Below are 12,278 nucleotides of genomic sequence, written 5' to 3'. Positions count from 1 at the left end.
TAGTATTTGGACAATAGTTGCAACAGTCATATGACTGAAGATAAAAAAGCTTATGTTAATATGGATTCTTCATTTGCCTTAAAAGTTAAATTGGACAATGGAAAGTATGTTGAAGTAGAAGGTAAAAGAAACATTGGAGTCTGAACAAAGCAAGGAGCCATGGTGATTTGTGATACTCTTTATGTGCCAAAATTAGATGAAAATTTATTGAGCATTGGATAACTTTTGAAGCACAATTATTCTCTTCGATTACCAAGAATGCATAACTTTTTTATTCAAAAAGAAAAACTTGTGGTGAAAATGAAAAATAACAAAAGTTATTCCGCTCTCTCTTATTTTTTGAAAGAAAACTCAACTTGATGACGAGAGAAGATAACTTTTGTCTATGGCACTAGAGACTAGGGTACTTAAACTAAAATGGCATTATGTTGCTTTCTCAAAAGATTATGTTGTTTTGGTTATAAAAAATTAAGAAAAATAAAGTGCGTGAAGGATGCATGCTTGGGAAGCATCATCGACAACCATTCCAACACGAATGAACAAGGAGAACCAAAAGAATGTTGGAATTGGTGCAACAAAAGTATGTGGTCCAATGAATACTCTTTCTCATAATCAAAATAGATATTTTATTTCATTTATTGATGACTTAACTTGCATGACACAAGTTTATTTTATGAGAAAAAGAATCTAAAGTATTTGATGTATTTATAAAGTTAAGTTTAAATCACTTGTTGAGAAAGAAAGTGAAAAATTTATAAAAGTCCTGAAGGAAAGGGGTATCTCTCTAATGAATTCAAAAAACATTGTGAAGAGAAAGGAGTAAGACCAAACTATGATGGAGATGGCAAGGTCCATGTTATTTGACAAAGGAATGCCAAAGAGTTTTGGTCAAAAGGTTTTAATACAAAACTTATTGAATATATGTCCCACAAAAATAATTTGGAACATGACACCATTTGAAGCATTGAGTGGAAAATTTTTTTTGGTGAACCATCTTAATATTTTTTGATGTTTGTTATACTCAAGTTCCAAAATCGAGGAAATGAAGCTTAAATAATCAAGTGAGAGATGCATATTTATTGGTTATAATTCCATATCAAAGGGTTGTACACTACTTTACAACTTAGAGTCAAAGAATGTGATAATTAGTCTAGATCTTATATTTGATGAGAGGGCGTCTTGAAATTGACAAGAAGAAAAGGAAGAGCAAAATAAATTTCAAAAACTACTTTGTTAGTAAAATTCAACAACTGAGAATGATTAATTGTTAAAATGAGGAATTACTCCCAATGCATCAAGTTTCTTACCCTCATTAATTCTTCAAGTTTAAATTCCTCATCTTCAAGCTCAACTCCTAAAATGATATGAAGTTTGAATGACATTTTTTTCAAATGTAATTATTATATTGTATTTCGAAGATTATTAAAGAAGAATTTTCAAAGATTAAGAAGAAATTAAGGTAATTGAAAAGAAAAAGACATGAGAAAAATGATAATGTTTTGTTACAAATTTTTAATGAAGATTGAATTGGTATTAAATATTTATTAAAAACAATTTTCATGTTACTCTCTATATTTGTAACTATCATAACATAACAGTATCTCTAAGAGTATTTTTGTTCTATAAAGATAACTTGAATGTAATACATTATGTATTGAAACCAAAAGAAAAATGAAAGAAAAGAATATAATAGAAAGAGATACTAGTTCAATCCTCAATATTATCTTTCTCTTATTCTAAATTTCATACTGTAAAATATTGCACTTCTTCCTGAATTCCACAAACAAAAGTGGTAAACTATTAATTTAACTCAAAAAATTGAGATATGTCTTTACTTGCTCATGTTTTTGGCAATGTCTAAAGTGTAACAGCGTGTTTTTTTTTTTAAAAAAACACCAACAGAAGCTTTGCCCCCCACCTGCCTTTCATTTTCTTCTTTTTCTCTCTCTCTCCAATTCTCTTCTCTCCCTCTCTCTTAATTTCTCTCCCAAACTTCATCTATTTTAGAATCTGATCATACCACGCTGTAGCAGAGGAGTTAAGGAACATTTCTACCCGATCAGATTTTCAAACAGAGTAAGTTCATTTTTACTCTAAATATCCTTTGTTCTCTGTTTTTCCTTAGGATTTAGTCATCAATCTTGGTGGGGTCAGTTGAGAAGTTTAATCCTCTCAACTTATTATATTATATACTGAAATTTTGTTCTGTTTGGATAATTTGCATTAGGCCCGTAAATCTTGAAGCTTATCCAAACAGTGGGGAATAAAATTCTAAAAGTTGCTTGGAAAGCAAGCAATTGAGGTAAGGGAAGCTAAATTTAATTTTTAATAGCACCCTAGGATAGAAGATCTGAATGCGGAAGGGACGTGGTCCCAATATTCAATTTCTCTTGCAGGGATGTTGTGTGTTTATTTATATTGGGTTGTTTGTTTATATATTATTTAAATTTGTGGAAATATTGGGTTTTGATGATTTAGTGTTAAAGTGTATTTTTTTATGTCAAATAAACTTTTGAATATTGTGGATAACTTTTTGAATGATATTGTATGACGAAATGGTATGAAATTGAATTCATACATTTGGGATAATGTATGGACTGATGTTTGTTGTGTATTAAGTATTGATGTCGGGATAATGTATGGACTGATGTTTGCTGTGTATTAAGTATTGATGCCTATGTGGTAACAGAGATCTCCGAGCTTCACTGATGATCTAAGTCACATAGACTAAGATATCAGGTGGTGAGAAGCTGATGGGGGAGTTCATGCACACCGTGACATATGAGATGCACGGCTTGGGTTGTATTGAACTTACCCTGATCCTTTCTGTTGGATTCGCTGGTAATCTTTGGATCAGGTGTTAGTCTCTGGTAGGACTTACTTAATACGGGTCTTCCGGAAGACGTTGTTTGTTGAATATCTTGAATGTGTAGATCCATGTGAGATCTATGTGATTGTTTTATTGTTGAGATTTGAAGAAGATTGAATAATTAGAGAAATTGATCATGTAACTTGGTTTTCTCTTTTGATATAATTGTGTATATTATAAAATTTTATTTTCACTAGCTTACCCTTGCTTTTCTTGTTGTGTTTGAACTGCAATGACTGTACTATGTACACGAGCAGATGACCATACAGGTGCAGGAGAGCCTTAGAGGGTTCAGAGTCTTATTTTGAGTTGTGGATATGTAAATTGTATTTCTATAAATCCTAATCATGTATTAGGAATGTTTTTGAAAAACTCCAAGTTTGTATAGAAACTGGTAGAACTTTTATTGTAATAGTTATATGTATTTTCCGGGGTGTTACATAAAGCAATAATTTTTAGGACTTGATTATTTTATTATTTTATTCTTTATTAATAAAAAATAATTTTTATTTTTTATTAATAAAATATTTTCTTCAATTTTAAATCGTAACAAATATAGTTTTATTAAGGTTGATTCAAGTCTCAATTTTTAAAAGTGAAATAATTGATTTTTTATCACTTGAAACTCATGACTTAATTTCACTATATTATTATTAATTATATTATACGTAAATTAACACTTTTAGTATTTATTTGCTAACAATTTTAGTGGTAATTTAATAAAAAAATATTGCATTTTATTTTTTAAAAGTTAATAAATTGGATATAGCATTTATTAATAGTAAGATTAAATTTAATAAAATAAAAAAACAAATAAAAAATATATTAACAAAAATTTTAATTTTTTTCTTTCTAGTCTTTCTTTTAGACTTTTTTTTATAATAGATTTAAACTCTCTATAAGTCGTTTTTGTTTAATTTATATTTGTGAGTTTTCTTTGTTTTTATGAGTTTGATCTAGTCTTTTATTTTATTTATAATTTTTTTTATGTTGTTTCATATGTAATGACATGTGAAATGTAAGTTTTTGGTTTTATAATAAGGGTATTAATAACTCATTTTTTATATAATCACATTACAACTCTTAAATACTATTATTTTAATATTTTTTCATATCATTTAATTTCAAATTTATTATTTATTATATATATTTATCTTTAAATCTATCACATCATATACAAGGTTGTCAAAGTATATTTTCCTTATAATAATGGCTAAGATAAATTTTATAAAAAAATTAATTTATTAATACTGTGATTGATTGTAGAATAGTGTAACTGATTAGGTGAACCAGATATACTTTCAATGAACATGTTAAAATCTTCAAAACTAGGATGTGAAATTTGATTTGATTTCATAGTGGACCACTTAAATTATGATATATTTATCTTTTTCTTGGTGCAGTTTCATCAGTTTCTTATCTTTAGGAGTTATCTCTAGTGTGTAATAAAGAGAGAGTTTACTAAATGGAAAAATGGTGGTAAGCCAAAATACAATTCATCCAACCTAAAAATTTAATATTTTAATTATATTTTTTTAATGTAAAATAATAATTATATTACTAAAATTTATTGTTAGATTAATGTTTTTTTTATGCCAAGTTATCATTTTTTAATGGGGCCACCAGTTTCCAATAAATATACTTTCACACTCTCTTTAAAAATAATAATTACTTAACCACTCTTTGTATTAATATAATAATAACAATAATATTTTTAAATGATTATATTTATTATTATTATTAATTATTTACTAGCAGAAATACATGCGTTTTCATTATATATCTGTATCTTTTTAATTTTATTATATATATATATATATATATATATATTCTTTAATATTAAATAATATTTTTGTATTTTTAATATTTGACAATGTTTATGTATTGTGTTTTTTAAGAGAGCGTTTATATATCCGTATTATTTAATTTTATAATAAATTTATGTATATTTATATTTTTAATATTTGACAATGTTTATATATATGATTTTTTAATATTTGATAATGCATGTATTCTAATTTTTTAATATTTGATAACCTATTTATATCTGTATTTTTAATATTTGAAAGTTACATATTTTTGTATTTTAATTTTATCATAAATTTATGTGTATTCACTCCTAATATATATTTAAAAAATGCATATACAGAAACACTATCAAATATTAAAATATAAAATACATAAATGTTGTCCAATATTAAAACATGCAGATACATATAAGTTTTTTGGTAAAATAAAGACATATATAAGTATAAATTTATGATAGAATAAAAAAATATAAACGCGACAGTGCTTCTTTATTATTATTATTAATAATAATAATAATAATAATAATAATAATAATAATAATAATAATAATAATAATTTTTATTATTATTATTAGTTAATTATTGAAATTGAGATTAAAAAAAATAACATAATTATTTATTATTTTTAACAATGGAATAGTACTTAATATTTTTTTTTTATCTTGGATGATTTATTCTAATGTGTACTGAAATGTTCTTTGTTATTCATAATTTTGAAAAATAAGTAACAATGCATTTCATCCTTTTTAACGATTAAGATAAAAAATACTTGTGAATTATTTTAAATATATGAAATCTTTCAAATTCTTTTAAATTCATAATTCTTTGGAACCTTATAATTTCATATGTTATAAAAAAAATACATTATAAATTACAAAATTTTAATTATAAAAGTATTTTAAAAAATCTTCAGAAAATTATTACATTCTTACAATATTTTAATTTCTGTACGTAAAAAATTCTTTTGAAATCTCAATTGATTTCGTCCCTAGAATGGTCTCTGTGCATATAGTTTTTTAAATCTATTTCTAAACAATTGGAGACTTGGTTTGATGGCAAGAGCGAAATAAAAAAGTATTTGTTTTAAGAAAAATGTATTTTCAAAATAATTAAATTTAAATATATAAAGTTTAAGACAATTACTCCTGTATAAATAAATATAATTATTATATATTTAAAGTATACCTTTTCCATTTTTTAATATTTTTTAATATTTATAAATAGTTATATATATTAATTATAAATTATTAACTTTTTAAGAAAAATAAATACGTTATAAGTATTCTTTTATTAAAGTGAATTTAAATTAGTTATCTTCTTTTAGTATATGCTTATAAATTATATTATTTATAATTTTTTATTATTTAAGTATTATAATTTAAAATTAACCTTAAAATATAATCACTAAATACAAAACAACACTTCAATAATATTTAAAAAAATAATTTTACTACAATTTGACTATTCACAATAATAATTTTTATCACATTTTAACATAATATAAATACTGAAAATAAATCTCGTGACATATTTTCTTATTCTTCTATTCAATATACATTACTCAGGGATTCACTAATCCTTTAACTTTGATTTTTATTTTGGGTCTCAATTTTTGGACAACTTTAAATGAGTTGCTCCACCATACAACTGCCAACGTGACACAAAAAATATTATTTTATTTGGGTTGTGGGGTCTACGTAAAAGTTGAACATTTAGTATTTCGGTATTTCAGAATGTGAAATTAGGTTTTAAGAAAGAGAAATTGGAACTGAATTTAGGTTTTTGCTTGTCCTCCACATCCTCCTCCAGTTCTCCACAAGTTATTTCTTCCAACTTCTCCTCAAGCCATTTCTTCCAAATTCTCCGCAACGTTTATCTGCAGCGGTGTTCGTCATCGTCTTTGTGCATCTATTTTTAGGGTGGTTTGGTGGCGGTGTCGTCTTCGACATCCTCCTTTCACGGTGGTTGGGTGGGGGTCTCGTCTTCAACATCCTGTTTTCACGGTGGTTGGGTGGCGTTTTCCTCTTGGACATCCTCTTTTCAAAGGTAATACATTTATTTTTTCATTTGTTTAGGGTTTAGGGTAACATTGATCTTGTGTGATTTTTGTTGTTGGGTCATTCGTGTTATTTGTCATGTGGTGACCCAAAGCTAATTTTTTGCAGACACTGTTAAGATAAATGTCTATTCGTATTTCATGTTGGGTTTACTTTGTGGGTTTGTATTTGACTAATATTGTAGTATTTTATTTTATAGTGACATGTTAGGATACACAAAGAAAAGGGGTCGGTGGAGCAACTCATTTAGAGTTGTCCAAAAATTGGGACCCATTTTTCTTGAGTATGACTTAATTTTTTGTGGAAAATATTGTTGTTGGAAATATGTGTCTTGGTGTATAAATAATGCAGATTGTTTGTTTAGAATGTTAGGTTGATGAGGTACTAAAATTTTTAAGAAAATTTTGTAATCTTGACATGGATAAGAAAGTAAAAAAGAGAGTGTTAGTGTTAGTGTTGATGTTGGTTGGGGAGGGGCACGAGGTGGAGAGAAAGTGGGTTAAATCAGTTTTTTATAGGACATCAAAGTAGGATAGTGTGAAGTAACCACATTATTCAGTGAATTTAGAGGGTTGTAGTATGTGGTGACCCTAGTAGGAGTATATGGTGACCCATTTTACACTTCCTGCACAAACCCAGTGAAACTTTTTATGGAAATATGAAGTGAGTGTTGATGTTTGTTGGGATGGGCATGATGTGGGGAGAAAGTCTGTTAGATTAGGTCTTTAGAGGGTATGAGTGCAAGGCAGTGTCAAGTGAGCAATAATTCAATCAACTTAGAGGGTTGCAGTATGTGGTGACCCTAGTAGGAGTATGTGGTAACCCACATTACACTTCCTGCACAGATCCAGCAGGGGAACTTTTTCTGGAAATGGGAAGTGAATGTTCGTGTTGGTTGTAGTGGGGCATGAGTTGGGGACAAAGTAGTTCAATTGAGGTGTTTAGAGTCCATGAGTGTAGAGCACTGTGAAGTGGGCACAAAATTCAGTAAACTAAGAGAATATCATTAAATGGTGACCCTATAGGGAATATGTGGTGACCCATATTACACTTTGTGCACAGATCCAGTGAAATTTTTTTCTAGATATGGGAAGTGAGTGTTCGTGTTGGTGAATGGTGGGCCATGAGGTGGGGAGAAAGTGGGTTAAATGGGTTCTTTAGAACCCATGAGAGTAGGAAAGTGCGAACTAACCACAAAATTCACTCAACTTTATTGCAGAAACACATTTACATAATACATTAACTTTGAATTGTTTGATTTTTTAAAGATTGATGTTCTTTCATTATTGTTTGGTTTTGAATAACTTATTCATTGTTGAATTTTTATGTTCTTTCTATGTTTTCTTTCATTGACTACTTTCTTCTCAGGAAAGTAGTCATGCAAAATCTTTGTGGATGATAATGTTTGATTTCGAATATGCTTAACTTTTTTAGGCATATGATAACATCACATGCATAGTAAATTGTACACGTATTTATAAATGCAGGTCTTTAGGCATTATTGCAGACCAACATTTTTGGGAAGTTTGAACAAAACCTTAAGTGATGAAAAAAAGTTTATTATTCAGTCAATCCCCTTTTGTTGGCTAATTGTGTTGGATGGGAACTTGAAATTGAGTCGCTGCCTTTTAAGGGAGTTATGTACTAGGTGGGTGGAGAGAAGTCATGGTTTTGTAGTCAGCTCTACAGTTGTCCCCTTTACTTTGTTAGATGTTTGTTTAGTTATAGGTCTTAGAGTTGTGGGAGACAAATTTGACTTAGAAAACACAGAAAACAATTGTAAGAGTAGGAGTTTTTTCAAAACTAGTCATGTATCTGTGAAAATGATTTATGATGAAATTGTTAAGCGCAGCAATGAATGTTCCATACATGACTTTTGCAGACTGTACATCTTGTTAGGAATACCAGAGTTTTTATTTCCAAGTACAATGGGTTTAGTTCCCGGTGGGTTGTTTAAGGCTGTGGATGATCTGGGTGAATTGGATAGGTTTAATTGGGGAGGTTTAGTTTATGACTTTTTGGTTCAGAGTTTGTGTTCAACTTCAATGTGTATGAGGAGGAAAACTAATGCTACATATATCCATGTTCGTGGTTGTGTGTACTTGATGCAGGTTATTTAAAATGTTTACTTCGTATGTGTAATGACTTCCCAAACATTTTCTGGTTAGTGGCATTAATTTGACATGAATTGTGTAGATATGAGCTCTTGAACATTTGTTCTCTTACAAATGGCAAGTGCCGAGGATTGGAAATAGATATCCTCGTATCACACATTGGATGGATGTTCGGCTGGGTGATATTGAAATTGCATCTGGACTGCAACAGAATGTGGTGTGTAGAATACATTGAAATTTTTTATTTAATGTACAATACTTAGTTTTTTTTTCATTTATGTTGGTATTTGTTGTGTGCATGAACATGTTATTATGGACTTATCTGCGTCCAATGAAGAGTTGCAAAATGAATTCGTTGTACAAGTATTTGATGTAGTTCGACGTGGATTTACAACCGACATGTAAAAAAAAGGACTATGGTAAAATGAAGGTGAAAGTAGTTGATATGTTTCGCCAAGCGAAGGAACAACAGGTTGTCATAAGCAATTTGGAGAAGGAGTTGAAAGAGTTACAAGAATTTTTAAGTGCACGCGCAAAATCTGTGCGTGATAATCCTTCTGCATATGATGACGAACATCTGCATACATCTTACGTTGATGATAAAGATGTACCCGATGAGCAAGGCGTACCCGAAGAACAAGGCGTACCCGAAGAGCAAGGCGGACCCGAAGACCAAGATGTACCCGAACAACAAGACGTACCCAAAGATCAAGAGGTACCCGAAGACCAAGATGGGGGAGAAGAAAAAAGTAACATATTCACCTTAGTCAAACATAGAGGAAGAAAACGTGTGAAGTCGACTGTGACGAAATCACCATGGACTAGTTATGGAAGGGGGAAAATGATTTTGTTAGTCATAATTGAAAGGGATCGTAGATGACGTGTTTAGTACTTAAGTATGTTTATGATGAAATAGTTGTTAGGAATGGTTCATGTTTATTTCATTGGTTGTAATGTGGTTAGAGAATTTAAGACATGTATTTAGCAACTGCGTTATAATTTTACTAACTGTAAATTGGTTGGACTTTCTGAAGTGTTTTTGAATTTTAATTGTGTTCCATTTATGTGGTTGAAGTGAACATAATTTTTAAATTTGAATGTATGGTCGTGCCAACAGACAAAAACTAAGTTCATACAAACTAAGAAAGTACTATAACTGAAGTGCACCTCGGTTATTTGTACTATAACTTATTCCAATGTGTTATTAAGTAAATTTGCTATACATGAAAATGTTTTGAAGTCATGTTTGTTATTTTGTTGCAGGTAAAAAACAACACACTCAGTAAATTTTGACGGATGTGACAATGTATTAAGGATGAAGTTTATGAATGACACATGTACAATTTTGTTATGTAATCTTAAACAATTGTGGTATATGTTCAACCACCCACATGCAATGACTGATTGTATATGTTTGTATGAAATTTTTTGACCATATTCAAAATATTTTGTAAGATTACAGTGTACATGGTTATCCCCAAAATGCGGTAAATTTATTCTAAATCCCCAAGATTACTGTACAATGTTGCATTTTCCCTTGACACACGTAATTTGAGTCTACCCAAAGGCAAACATTACTTTTATTTAAGCACTAATGCTTTTTGGCATGCACTAAATAATATCCTTGAAGACAAACATGTGTAGTGGTCAAGGGATGCGTTTTCGGTCACACTAAAATTAATAGCTTCAAAGACATTCATGGAGTGCTGAAAGGGTGCAGTTTAGGTTGCACTACATATATTCGATTCAGATGAAATTCATCGACTCCTTAATGGTTGCACTTTAGCTTGTACTAAAAAATTGGATTGGGTCAAAATGGTAAACTACTGAAGGGGTCCACTTTAGGTTCTACTACAAAAAAAGGATTGAGTGAAAACAGTGCAGTGTTGCAAAGGAGTCAAGTTTATGTTGCACCAAAAAAATTGGATTAAGCAAAAATGGTGTAGTGCTGAAAGGGTCCAGTCTAGGTTGCACCAAAAAACTTGGTTTGCGCGAAAATGGTGCAATGCTGAAGGGGTCGAATTTAGCTTGCACGAAATAATTTGGATTAAGCGAAAACGGTGCAGTGCGGAAGGGGTCAAATTTAGCTTGCACGAAATATTTTGGATTAAGCAAAAACAGTGCAAAGCTAAAGGGGTCGAATTTAGCTTGCATGAAATAATTTGGATTAAGCTAAAACGGTCCAGTGTTGAAGGGGTCGACTTTAGCTTGCACGAAATAATTAAGATTAAGCAAAAACTGTCAAGTGCTGAAGGTGTCCAATTTAACTTGCACAAAATAATTTGGATTAAGCGAAAACGGTCCAGTGCTGAAGGGGTTGAATTTAGCTTGCACGAAATAATTTGGATTATGCGAAGACGGTCTAGTGTTGAAGGGGTCCAATTTAGCTTGCACGAAATAATTTGGATTAAGCGAAAACAGTCTAGTGCTGAAGGGATCCAATTTAGCTTGCACGAAATAATTTGGATTAAGCGAAAACGATCCAGTGCTGAAGGGGTCGAATTTAGCTTGCACGAAATAATTTGGTTAAGCGAAAACGGTCAAGTGCTGAAGGAGTCTAATTTAGCTTGCACGAAATAATTTTGGATTAAGCGAAAACGATCAAGTGTTAAAGGGGTCCAATTTAGCTTGCACGAAATAATTTGGATTAAGCGAAAACGGTCTAGTGTTGAAGGGGTCCAAATTAGCTTGCACCAATAAATTTAGATTAAGTGAAAACGATTCAGTGTTGAAGAGGTCCAAACGGTAAAAAAGTTGCCAAATTTTGAACTTTAACTTAATATTCTTAACCTTAAAGTTATTTTAGTGTAGCAAAATGGGTAAATGTAAATATTTATAACTTTTTTTTACTGAGTCCAACGGACTAAGAACGTAGTCATACTTAACCATGGACAATCGTTAAATTAACATTCCACAGTATGTGGCACCTGCTAATGGATCTTTTGGTTTTCAATACGGATAAAATCATTTGTGGAAAAACTTGTCATCATAATTAAAATGATGGAAAGTAATATTAAGTGTAATTAGAAGGTTTGTTGCATCACATGGTACAACAATATTCGTCTTCAATTCTCAGCATTAAAAAGTCCGCACATTGTTCAACTCAATGGAAGTGTATGTAATGCATTGTTTCTACAGTTATGAATGCTCCTAGGATCCACTAAAACATGTAACGAATAACTACACAATTACAGAACATGAAGCTTCACATCCAACGCACTCTCAACCATCATCATTCTGAAGTTCCACAAAAGTTGAACTCCCTCAACACATTTTCTCGTTCTGCATTACATGCATCAAGGACCCAATTACAAACCATTTCTTGACGGAATGCTTGAAGCTTGTCCTGAAATTAATTTTCAAACTCAATTTTCAGTGCAGAATAAAACTTATAACTTGTACTCTAATAGTGAAGAAAACCAATACGTAC

General features: G+C 30.2%; 1 long non-coding RNA gene across 1 annotated transcript; it reads left to right on the top strand.

Moving 5' to 3' along the window:
* Positions 1–1,951: 1,951 nt before the first annotated feature.
* Positions 1,952–3,295, top strand: LOC137833029 (uncharacterized). Its single transcript, XR_011084650.1, has 3 exons — positions 1,952–2,076; positions 2,228–2,302; positions 3,127–3,295. It is a non-coding gene; the product is annotated as an uncharacterized lncRNA (long non-coding RNA).
* The last annotated feature ends 8,983 nt before the right edge of the window (positions 3,296–12,278 follow it).

The sequence above is a fragment of the Phaseolus vulgaris genome, chromosome 6, assembly GCF_000499845.2.
Source record: "Phaseolus vulgaris cultivar G19833 chromosome 6, P. vulgaris v2.0, whole genome shotgun sequence".
Classification (NCBI taxonomy): Eukaryota; Viridiplantae; Streptophyta; class Magnoliopsida; order Fabales; family Fabaceae; genus Phaseolus; species Phaseolus vulgaris.
This window is presented reverse-complemented; position numbering and strand designations above follow the sequence as displayed.